The following is a 13043-nucleotide window of genomic DNA, read 5'->3' as shown; positions in this document are numbered from 1 at the left end:
TATCTGAAGGGTGGAAGTCAAGAGGATGGGGCCAAACTCTTTTCAGTGGTGACCAGTGACAGAAGGGGCAAGGGGCACAAACCGGAATGCAGGAAATTCCTGAACATGAGGAAAAACTTCTTCACTGTGAGGGTGACCAAGCACTGGAACAGGCTGTCCAGGGAGGTTGTGGAGTCTCCTTCTGTGGAGATATTCAAAACCCACGTGGACGCGATCCTGTGCAACCTGCTCTAGGCGAACCTGCTTTAGCAGAGGGGTTGGACTAAATGATCTCCAGAGGTCCCTGCCAACCCCTGCCATTCTGTGAAGTATTTATATTTTTAAGCTAAAGTAGACAAATTGAAATGTAGACAGTATTGCGAAGGCATGATGGCATCAAGTGAAGTGGAAATTGTCATTTGACTTTTCAAATAAGCAAAACAAGAAACATTCCAAGTAAGTGTTACTTTTGTCTAATGTATATGGCTGTTGTGGTTTAACCCCAGCCAGCAACTAAGCTCCATACAGCCACTCACTCCCCCCATGGTGAGATGGGGGAGAATCACAAGAGTAAAAGTGAGAAAACTCGTGGATTGAGATAAAGACAGTTTAATAGGTAAAGGAAAAGCTGCACATGCAAGTGAAGTAAAATAAGGAATTCAGTCACCCCTTCCCATGGGCAGACAGGTGTTCAGCCATCTCCAGGAAAGCAGGGCTCCATCATGCATACTCGTTACTTGGGAAGACAAACGTCATTGCTCCGAACATGCCCCTGTACCCCTTCCTTCTTCCCTCAGCTTTATATGCTGAGCATGACATCATAAGGTATGGAATATCCCTTTATGTCATTTTGTGTCCCCTCCCAGCCTCTTGTGCACCCCCAGCCTACTCCCTGGTGGGGTGGGGTGAGAAGCAGCAAAGGCCTTGGCTCTGTGTAAGCACTGCTCAGCAGTAACAAAAACATCCCTGTGTTATCAACACTGTTTTCAGCACAAATTCCTAACATAACCCTGTACTAGCTACCTTGAAGAAAATTAACTCTATCCCAGCCGAAACAAACACAATGGCATTTAGAAAAGCAACTACAATTCTGGTCTCAGAACACTGGATATAATAACCTTTTTCTTAAGAAAAAACAAGAATGCCACTTTCTGTTAAAGTGTCAGTACTTGCTTTTATTCAGCTGACAGTAAGAATTACTGCTGATGAAGGTAAGTGGTAAAAGTTCCACTATTTCCCTTTGGCTAAATATATCTGTTTGTAACCCTGAATTCGAGTAATGTAGTGTTCAACAGTCCCATGACTGAAAGAACAGATTTAAAGACAGATAGATCATTTCTTTTTCCATGGATTTTTTTTCATATGCACATATTTTCTGTGCAGTGGGATTGCAATTTTTTCTGTGGCCGATTCAAATCCATTGAGGTCAATCTGAAGAAGTTAACTTGTTAGTTTAAATTATTTGTGGTTTCAGCCTTGTCTTTATTCACAAATAAGTGCAGTGTTCTGTTATGTATTTTATGACCAAATTATCTCTGCAATGGCAGAAAAAAACCCCACAATCAAGCATGGATGTATTTTAGTTAAAATGAATTTTATAGTCTGGCTACAAAGTATTTTAATTTACATGAAAAGATAAATTAGATGGCAAGCTGATATTCACTGAAATAGGAGATGAAACCTACTATTAGCTGATTACCATTCCTGAAGGTTATGTGTATAAATAAAAAGAGAATATACAAGGATATAAGGCAGAGATAATTCAAATGACTCAAAAATATTCATAACCTGATACTAATATGCTTTCATACTCAAAAAATCACTCATGAAATAAGAAAAACACCTTATCTTTGACACTTATCTTTTTTTCTTCCTTATTTGCTTTAGCCAATGTTAAGTCCTAACAGGAGACACACGATATCAGGTTATTTAAAATCAACCACATGCTTTTGGCTTTAAACTTTTCTTCTTTATGTGCACTGATATTTGACATCTGGCTAATAATACATGAATTCTGTTTTATAAATCTACATGAAAATGTAATTTGACCTGTTAGTCCTTAGTTATTAATTTTTCCAGTTTCAACTTCACATATAGTTAGAACATACCTTCTATGTGCACAGGTGGCTTGTAGCCTCCAAGGCCAAGTTATACCATTTCTACATTAAAGATAGGATACCACTTTCAGAGTGCATTTACCTTACTTTATCTCATCTAAAAGATTATTATCTTTCAAAGCTTGAAATTCTGAGCAATCTGTGGAAATGACTCAACAAGATTTAATTGGCAAGCAGAAGGATAGAGAAACTGGAAAAACTGCTTTCAGCAGATTATAATCCTGTAGATGTCTGATTTTCATGATGAGTGAGAACACCTGCATTGGTATTAGCTTTTACTGCATTTCCTGCTGTGGCTGACCCTGGACAGCTGTGGAGAGATTCAGCCAATTGTAGATCCTTTCTGGCAGGGAAGGTAGAACTGCCAAAGGTATCTAGCCTGAGTGCCTTGCACTACAGCCCTAGATTTCTCCACAAGGGTAGAAAATTACTTCCTTTCCATTCTCTCCTAGTCACTTAATACCTCCCCTTAATTCTCTCTGACTTGTGCAGTATCTCCAGATGAAACCAAGGAGATACATGACAAAATTTCTTCTCCTAAAGTTCATTCCATGTTTTTTTATACAAGGCTGAGTCCACAGCTAATTTATACTACTATGGTTTAGTAGCACATAATATTTCATCAGAGATATGTTTGATTAAAGTAAAAATACTTGCTTTGCCAGGTGAAGACTAGATTTAACTGAAGTCAGAACGAACATTGATAGGAACCTTCTAACTTCCAACCAAGGCTAAAAAGCAGAAAATATTATGATTATGCTGCTATTTTATGCTACGAAGTAATCACTGTCAACCAGAGCCAACAGCTGCAACTTGAAAAGAAGAACTGATGTAGTTTGTCATCTTAATGTACTCCTCTTCATGTGAGGAAAGTGGATAATGTACAGAACCAAAGAAGTGGTGATAGCTTGCTCCTACTTTACCTAAGTATAATATTTTAATGTTTGAAGACACTGGACAATTTTGCATTTTGCCAATTAGATTTCCTGTTCAAGTTCACCTCAAAGCCTTGTTAGATGCATGATCATCTAAATGTATGAAAGAAACAAGATCTTTGGGAGAGGTAAAATATCTTAGAAAAGCTTGCCCAAAAATATGAGGGTTTTTTGCAACAGTGTAAAAATGTCTAATACAAAATGTTAACTACCTATATAAATATTGTCTTTCTTACTCAATGTTTATGCATTTATGTATTTTATAATTCTCCTAATATATTATGATGTGTCAGTTGCCATACTTACATAACTAAATAAATAAATTAAGGTGGTAAAAGTCAACAGAATACAACTAAGAAAGAGAATAGGTTATCTAATGTTAAACAGCACAAGGTTACAGTCAGGCTTTCTGTATGTGTTTCCTGAGCTAGACTACAACTAAACTTAGAGGTTATTCTGGTATCTCTTTTTTTCCCTGTGAGCACATAACCACAGTTACCTCAGATTTTTTTCTGCTAATATTATTAATATTCTAGAATAGCAGAAATGAAGAATTTTAATAGAAAAAGCTAATAAAGCAGATTAGAGAGTATTTATAATCCATATGAAATTCTGCTGAAATCAAGAAAATCTTTGCTTAAATAAAATCTTCTGCATATATTATCATACAAATAATTTGCAAGCTTGCAAAACTGAACTGTATTGAGTTATGGTAACAACTAGAATTTTTGAGAATATTTTTGTATTTGTATTGTTTATATAATATTCAAAGTAACTATTTTCCTATTTATCTTTATTTGTTTGTTCTGATAGTGACCAAACATTCTCTAGGAAATACTTGCTTCTGGAGCAAAAATTGCGCTGCAGAAGTCATTGTTTATAAATCTAATAAGGTAGGAAATTACAGATTCTCATTCTGACAAAAAAACCTTGTCTATGGTTACACTAAAATGATGGCTTTTGTCACCATGGCAAAATACAAAGAGTAGAAATGTCGTGAATAGAAATTTTTTTAACTTCCCAATAAAACTGACTCAGCAGCAAAAATGTTCTGGGATGATTCTCAGCACATGTGCTATTATTTCCAAACATACGAAGCGCATCAGTTCTGCTACCTTTTGAAGATTAGACATACACGTATTAGTGTTTTCAGATATTTTTTTCTCAATTATATGGCTACATTCTGGGAGAGATACATGTTTCCGGGTAGTTAGAAACATAGTCTGTCTCAACTTGACTCCATGTGGCTGCTGCATGGGAAAACATGAAATCAGCTCCTTTATCAGTTTTATTAAAATTTTTATGGTTAGTTAAGAGACTCCTGATTGGAGCTGACTAGTGAAGCTGAGACAATGGTACAGGCACTTAGGCTTAAGAATAACCTGTTTCAAATGACGGGTACCAAGGAAATACTGATAAACAGTTAAGAAACTTTGTAAATTATTTATCCATAATGATGTTTATAGGACTTAAAAATTAGTAACTGTTTTGCTCTTCTGTGGAACACTATGTACCTTATGCACTGTGAGTCAGACTATAGTATCCAAACTCACATTACTGTATGATCATATAAAGCATTTCTACTGTCAAAATAACCTTAAAAATCAAATAGCATATAAGGAATAAGCCAGAACTCTTGCCTGGTTTGTTTCCAGAAATGAATACTGTGAGCAGACACTGAAGAGTGAAGATGAAGAGTCTTATTCACTGAATTCCACCCAGCCTGAAGCTGCTGTGAGACTGAGACGATAGAGAGGTATTTGAATAATAATTCAACCTGTGTATTGTAAAGCACAATAGTTATGGAAACTGTTTCAGCAGATTTTGGCTGAGGTGTATCTTGCGTGCATATGAAAGAGCAGATCTCAGTTCTTTGCCCACAGATCTCGGAAACAAACCCCAAATCTCTACAAAGCAGATCTCAACAAAAGCAGAAGTATCATTATTCTCATCTTCCCACAGAGAAATTAGGTGTAAAGTTATTTGACTTTATCATACTTACAAGCATGTCAGTAGCAGAACCATGAAAAAAAGAAAATAATGTCCAGAGCATTAATGCAGTAGTACTAACCTGTCTATTTAACCTCCATTGTAGTTAAATTTCATCTTTGAATTGATACTAATATATTCATTATCAGGCTGTAACATTTCTTTTGGACATCCTGTGCCTTGATGAATAGTCCTGTGTGTAGGACTTTTAACTGCTAATATTCTCTGACTGCAGTTTTGTGTCTGTGAATACAAGGTGTCAGGGCACCACGGTGGCCGTGAGGGCGGCAGGGGCTCCACATGGGTCTGTCATGGCAGGGCCTGGCAGCCAGGGCACTGCCCCAGGCAGGAGCAGGCAGCTGGGGGCACCAGGGCAGCCCCAGCACTGGGCATTGGGCACCTCCCTGGGGACAGGGATGGGGACAGGCTGAGGCTGGGATGTGGGCCTGGCTCTGGGGACCCATGGCGGGGCAGGGCGGGCTGTGGGAGATGGAGACCGGCCCAGCTGGGATGTGGCTGGGGCAGGGGCTGATGGCCCCGGGGGGCTGCAGTGAGGTACTGGGCTGTGGGCAGGGTGGGGGAGCCCTGGGGGTGGGCAGGGACTGGCAGGGCTCGTGGTGCCTCAGGGCCATGACACAAGGCATCTAATGATGTCTTTTTCCTCAATTCAGTCAATATTGGATATTTTAAAACAAATCAATATAAACCAAAAATGTATTACAGAAGTCAACTTAATTACAGATATGACTTTAAAAAGACATAATTACCTTTGATAGCTTTGATAGTTATCTTTCATCATCATGCCTTGATACTTGGCCATGACTTCATACCAACATTCAGGGACATGAAATTCAAAGCTAGACTTTGAATAGATCATACTCATACCATGAATCAATGTTTTAAACTATTTATGCTATGCTCTTTTGCTCCTTTTTCCCATACCTGACTTTGACTTTTTGTTTCACTGCCTTCTTGGCTTCTGTACCAACACTTTTTTCTCATTAATTTCTCTCATTATTTGCTGCGTGACTCTCTGCTGTGGGGTTCTGCCGTCCGAGATCCACAGCCCTAGTTTGTACAGCCCTTCCGCCCGACCTTGGCTGCAGTTCACTGAGACAATTCATGTTCAGGTGTAAGAAAGCAGGCGAGCTAAAATTAGGCAAGGTAAGGAAAGTTAAAACAGATGGAAGTGCAACTGTTGAAGTGCAACAGTTAACAGCTTCAGGACTCAAAGGGAAAAGTACTGACGTAAAACTGCATGACCTTTCCCTCCTGCTAGCTCCAGGGAACCAGAAGACAGTAACTCAGCAGCAGCAGCAGCAGCAGGGCAGGTCAGCCCGCTTGGAGGAGCCTGGCCCTTCCCCAGCTGACCGACAGCTTGTCTGGCCTGTGAGGACTCAGCTGCTCTCAAAGGAGTTGCAAGCACATTAATATCTAACCTAGGAGCTTGCTAGTTCTAGCCTGTCATCACATGTATTATCCAACAAACAATCCTTTCGTATCCCCCCATTGTATCTTGCTACAGAGTCTCATGGTGAAAGCTGCCCAAACGAAGTGATGAAAGAGGAGGGTTTACAGTTTCTAAGAAAGGACACCATGTCCATTATACAGCTAGCAAAATGTTTTCCTGTCCCATGAGAAATTAGACTAAAAAGAATTATTATCCAGAAATTTCTATCAATCATAGAATCACAGAATCATAGAATGTTTTAAGTTGGAAGGGACCTCAAAGATCATCTAGTTCCAACCCCCCTGCCATGGGCAGGGACACCTTTCGCTAGACCAGGTTGCCCAAAGCCCCATCCAACCTGGCCTTGAACACTTCCAGGGAGGGGGCATCCACAGCTTCTCTGGCCAACCTGTTCCAGCACCTTACCACCGTCACAGTGAAGGATTTCTTCCTATTATCTAATCTAGATCTAGCCTCTTTTAGTTTAAAACCATTACCCCTCATCCTACATGTCCTTGTAAAAAGTGGCTCTCCAGCTTTGTCGTATCCTTTAGGTACTGGAAGGCTGCTCTAAGGTCTCCCTGGAGCCTTCTCTTCTCCAGGCTGAACAACCCCAACTCTCCCAGCCTGTCTTCATAGGAGAGGTGCTCCAGCCCTCTGATGAGCTTCGTGGCCCTCCTCTGGACAGAAGTTTCAAAAACTTTATTTCATGTAATGTGTCAACTTCTCCCATATTCCCTTTTCACTGTATAAGAACTTAAACTCCTTAATCCTTTTTACATATTGGTATTGGTATAATGCAAGGAATATCTATGGTTCATACATAATATTGACTTATTTAACTCAAAGCCAAAGTAAATATTCCCAGAGTGACATTTTTGATTATATGTGTAGTTTATATGTTCATATTCTTCAGAACTAATTTTCTGAACAGCATAAGTTTTCTCTCATGAGACTTCTCAATGCAAGGAATTAGTGTGTGCTTAACAAACATTAGATCCCACAACAACCTTATGATAATATTTTTTTATGTCTTTGCAGATGAAGTAAATGCATACAATGTATGTCACACAGGAAGTAAATGACAGATGATATAGAATTCAGACTCCTAGACTCTGTCAGATGAGAATCTTTAAATAAAATGTGCAGAAACCCAATTCTTAGATATAGGAGAAAAAGAAAGTGCCAAAACAAGCAAATAAATTTGAAAGAGTATAAATAAAAATGCTGGGGGTTATTTTTTAAAAAAAATTCAAACAAGATTGTATGCTTGCCTACCAGAACAAAATGTTTTCAGATCAATAAAAGCAGAATAATTTCTCACACGAATGGAAGAACCAGAACAGAATAACAACAACCTTCAAAAATATTTTTACCAGATATCTCGTTTAGTCCCTTTTTATGTTAGCTCTTCCAGTTTCCGCTGCTGCTAATAATCACAGGATACTAACACGCGTACAACTAGTTTCTGCCAATACAAGCAAACTGTAGTAAGCATGCTGTAATTTACAGTCCTGAGATGTTGACAGACTGGTTCACAAGCCAACAAAACATTACTTACTTTTGCAGCTTCAAAGCCTGAAAGGAGGACATAGAGTTCTGTGAAAATCAGTGGGATGCTGGAAAGCTAAGGCGTAAGCTAAGCTGTTCGTTACAAAGATGCTGGCCATCATTCCAGAGGGGATATCACAGATCTAACTTCAACAAAACATCTGGCAACAGGGTTGTTTTCTACACACACTGTAAAAAATAGGCTGGGAAAGTTTTTCTTAGGGGCCTCAGCCTGGCGTCCAGCTGTGTGTTGGTTTTGTGCACTACCAGTTGTGTAAACCAGTAATATTTTATTCATGTATACTGTATTTTCTGTCTAATTCTGTACCTTGTGCAGGTATTTTCCTGACGAGACGAGTGTGCCATTTTGAAATGTTGGCATTTCAGGACAGCACTTAGAAAATTCTTCTGTAATTATACTTCTGTCAATTACATGAGGTTGGAATCCTAAAAATCTCTCTAGTTGCTATTGAATTTTTTTTCTGACAAATGCTGAATTTTTGAATGCATAATTGTGTCTCAAAACTCAAAAAAGATGGATAATATGTTAATACTTTCAGATTAAAGAAAAATAAATCTTAATTTTGAACCATGGGAAAACATTAACCTTAATTCTAAGCCTCTAACCTCAGGACAATGAGAGATTAGAAAGCTAGGGCAGAGCAAAGGTCATCACAGCACAGCACTGGATGTCTAGTGACAGAAAATGTCTGGCTCAAAGAAAATTCACAGTCCTGTTATGTTAACTTGGATGTTTAAAATACCAAGAATGATCTTTGTGGGTTCTGCTGTGTCCTTCTACTCAAACAGAACAATCCCGCTTGCACTCTGCAGCGGTCAGCCCCTGCCCCAGCGACAGTATAGTATAGAGGAAAGTATAGAGAGAGGGATACAATATAGAAATCATGATAGTTACCAGCCAAAGAGGTTGGTTTTCTTTAATACGGTGTCTGTTTTTTATCACTGCTATTACATTAGCACCCCGCAATCTACTTGCATGCTGTAAGCTCTACAAATAGAGCTCTGCAGATGTTTGCTATTATCCACAATTTAGAAACTATTTCACCAAAGGAAAAAACCCTGGGAATTAATCACCCTCTTTGTCAAAGGGCTCTTGAAGGAGCAAAAATGTCAGAATCACTGCAAACAAATAAAAAATTGCTTCCGTGTCTATCTATCTAAAACAATTGTTCTTATTAAACAAAATTTATTTTTAATTTTTTTTCACCATGCAAGCATATTACAGCCCATACTACAGTATGTCTGTAAACCCTCCACATTAGAAGGAGGAGAAAGAAAATACTTAGGTATCTGGTGATACATGAACATGTGCAGACCAAGAGTAATTAACATATTCAAATTCAAGAAGGGTATTGGTCATCAAACACATAGTGACACATAACTTGCATAAACTAAATGGGATTATTCTTGTGTGGTTAATGAGATCTATAGGTACTAAAATTACAGTAGTTGGTATTAAGAAGTTATTTTACTCACATTTAATCTGATATGGCACCTTAACCTGAAATTGGAAAATAATTTTCTATTTTAGTTGTGGAAAATTTTAAACATGGAATCACCAAAGAAAAAGGAAGCTACAAAAATCTATAATTACATTTTGTCCCAATTCCTCCTGCAGACGTTGCATAGCATCTCATTGCCTATATGCTTTCCACATACATGCAATACAGCCTAGTGAGGGACAAAATGAGATTCCTCACAGAGGAATGAGATTTCTCACAGTACCAGGATAATAAACTATTTAAATACAAAAAAATTACTATTTTTCTTGCTTTGCTTTTGTTTACAATTGTCTCCTTCAAAATATTTCTGTCCATTTATCCTTTACATAACTGGAAAATTCTATCTATGCAATTTCTAGTCTGTATTCTGAGCATACAGTTAATTGTGAATAGTAACTGCTTTGGCTGGTAGGATCAAACAAAATTAAAATCCAAGTTCTAATACAAATACTTGTTTATTACATTTTCTGTCAATAGTTGTGATATTTATGTAGATTTTCTTACTGATTACTAATTATGAAAATTAAATTTGACACATAAAATTATTCAAAATTGGTAGAAGTATATTTTAAACAAATTGATTAAAACCAAAAACTATTAGCACCTCACTTTTTTCTGTCTCAGTTTCCCCATCTCCAAAACAGGAAATGCTTTAAGATTTTCTGAGAATTTTGCTTTCTAGAATCTACGTATTGTTATTTATATGGGAACAAGGAGCGGTGGGAAGAAAGAAACTTGAAAATGTGAAATATTCTCTGCATCTAAAGAATCAGGTAAACATGTAAACTTTATTTCATCATCAGAGGGCAGCTATGCTTTAATTAATGAAACCATTATACGGAGGTCCTAAACATAAACAAATAAGGATGGTCTGCAGCATGTCCATACGGAGCACTCCTGTAAAGGCTCTATCTCAACACTGCCTGCTTGTTACTGTATTACCATGTGTCAACTGGCTAGAACATGAGGAATTCTTAGTCCCTTGATGGCACTAGTCAAGGTAACCCTCACCACCTACCTTATTTGTCCCTAGGCCGAATGGAATCTTTATGTAATCTGCAGCACACCAAATCTAGTGTATTTGCTTCTTGACCTCATGATCAGCAGTTACAGATCCGCTCTGGTGTGAATGGTGAGGGACACTGAGACAGAGGGCACTGCCCACACAGGCAGCCAACAGACACAGCAGCTGGCACTGAAGGGCACAGAGAAAGGGCCTGATGCTCTGCTCTGTGCTCAGCAGTGATGGTGATGTCCTACAGGGCACAGTCCCCAACCTCCGCTGGAGGAACTACCACCGCACAGCAGAGGCCTTGACCCAGAGTGAGCTCCCAAAGGAGCTGCAGCTCTGCAGGGATGTGGCCGCAGGGATGCCTGGGGACTCTTGCTGAGGCTGGTGTAAGGGCAGATGGGCTCCGTGCCTGCCTGCTCATCTTCTGACTGAGCAAAGGAGCTGCAGAAGAACGTCACAAGGCTCTGCAGCATCAGAGATGATGAGAAATAGATTGATGTAAGGGCACGTGGAAGGGGAGAGTACCTGCTTGATTAAGGTCATCATCTGATCTAGGAACCTTTCAATGCATTGATCGTTATTTACTCAATAATGACTAAAGAGGGAAACAATAAACAAGAGCCCACAGAAACACAAACCTGGTTACAAGCAAGGGATAACAGAGACAATGCCAAGGACCAGAAGCCTCCAGTTGCTAATTGATGGGTCACCAAGAAACTGCAGGCACAGCTTTGGAAAGGGCCAACTTGGACTTTGTAACTGGTAAAAAGTAGGAAACAAGAGGAACATGAGGATTTAGGATATTTGAGAGCAGCCTGTGGGGCTATGCAAAATTTTTGACGGAATGTTTAGGGGAAGGGGATTGGGGAGGAACAAAGTGGGAACTAGACAGAAAGGGCTATAGAAGGGACTAGTCACATGTAAAACATGGCTAGCCAGCACACTTGTCTGATCAAACCCTGTGCCAGTGGCCAGGCAGGAGGAAACCCTGTGCTTGGAGCTGATAATCACTTATAACATCCCTTAACAACTGGATCTTCTCCAAGATCCTGCAGCTTCAAGAGTCTGAACCTTCAACAATAATGAAGGAGTTGCAGGTAGGGTCTGTGCTCATCGGGTTGGAAAATGGAGCCTCCCATGAAGGTGAAGGCTGGAAGGTGGTGACTTCTGGCACTCAGAGGATGGCTCCTGCTCCACCTGCAGATTTGCAACTCTTTGACATACAAGTGTCATTACTTACGTGATACTACCCAAACAGGTAGTCATCAGGATGACAGAGAAAAGCTATGTAACATTGTTTATCGGCAAGGAACCATTGCTTTAGTAACTCTATTATGTCATATACTGAAAAGCCAGAAATGGAAAAGATAACTCTAGTTACTAGTGCTAAGAAACAATGAAACTTTTTTTTTTTTTTTTTAAACTGATAAAACCTAATAGAAAAGTGTATTCTAGTTTAACTTTACACCTGGTGTGGGTGCAGAGCATATGGGACACGTAAGTCATCTGCTCCATACCATCAGGAAACATTTCCTGATTGAGTGACAGTAATGGAACTTTACTCTCAGATCCTGGATTCTGCACAGTTCCAGCAAGTTAAAGAAGAACTTCTTGCAAAACGAGTTGATATAAATTCCAAAAGCATTATTTCTTTGGCTGTAACTGTCTTTCTCTGTTTAAGAAAAATAAAACTTGCAAATACAGGCATTCAGTTTTCTAGATCAGGTATAAAAATCATCAAGATGTACAAGTAATCTTTGTTTTAATCACTCTGAATCAGGTCCTTAAGAATTCGCTAATAACTTTGTCTGTGTCTCATTTAATTTTTTTGCCTGTCTACTGACCCAAACTACAAGGTTCCCATTTGTCAGGAAGCATCTGCTGCACACTGAGAATACTTCCAAATTTATCTGACCACGCTATTACTAATGTGTTTTGACTTAAATTACACCACCAGCTGTGTTAACTAACATTAATTTAAAGCATGTTTTCTTTTGTTTTCTTGTTCTTTTCTCCTATATGCTGAATATCATTTGCTAGAAAATGATGTGGCTAAGTTGGGGAGAAAGCATTGTTGAATAACTCTTTACATTTCCTCTGGAACTCCCAAAAATACCATGAATCTGTTCCGGTTCCTATAGTCAGAGTGATGGGTAAATTTTCTGGTTGCCAGCAAAGGAGTGAAAATTAAAGTACAATAAAGCTAAATATGAGTCTTGCATAGGACAGCTCCCTAGAGTTTCATACATTTCTTTTGCATGAATTATTCTCTTGGAGTTTCAAACTGTATCAAATCAGTGTTGCAACATACAGAAAATCACTGCACTAAGCATAACAGAAATTCAGATGTGAAAACTATTCTCAAGTACAATTTTAAGTGTTGTAAAAATCACTTCAAAGTGTCTGTAAACTTTTTCTAAAAAAAAAAAAAAAGGAAGAAGAAAAAAAAAAAGACTGCATTAATTAGCCCTTAAAGACTGTCAAATG

Source organism: Balearica regulorum, chromosome 2, assembly GCF_011004875.1.
Source record: "Balearica regulorum gibbericeps isolate bBalReg1 chromosome 2, bBalReg1.pri, whole genome shotgun sequence".
Taxonomy (NCBI): domain Eukaryota; kingdom Metazoa; phylum Chordata; class Aves; order Gruiformes; family Gruidae; genus Balearica; species Balearica regulorum.
Note: the sequence above shows the minus strand (reverse complement) of the source record.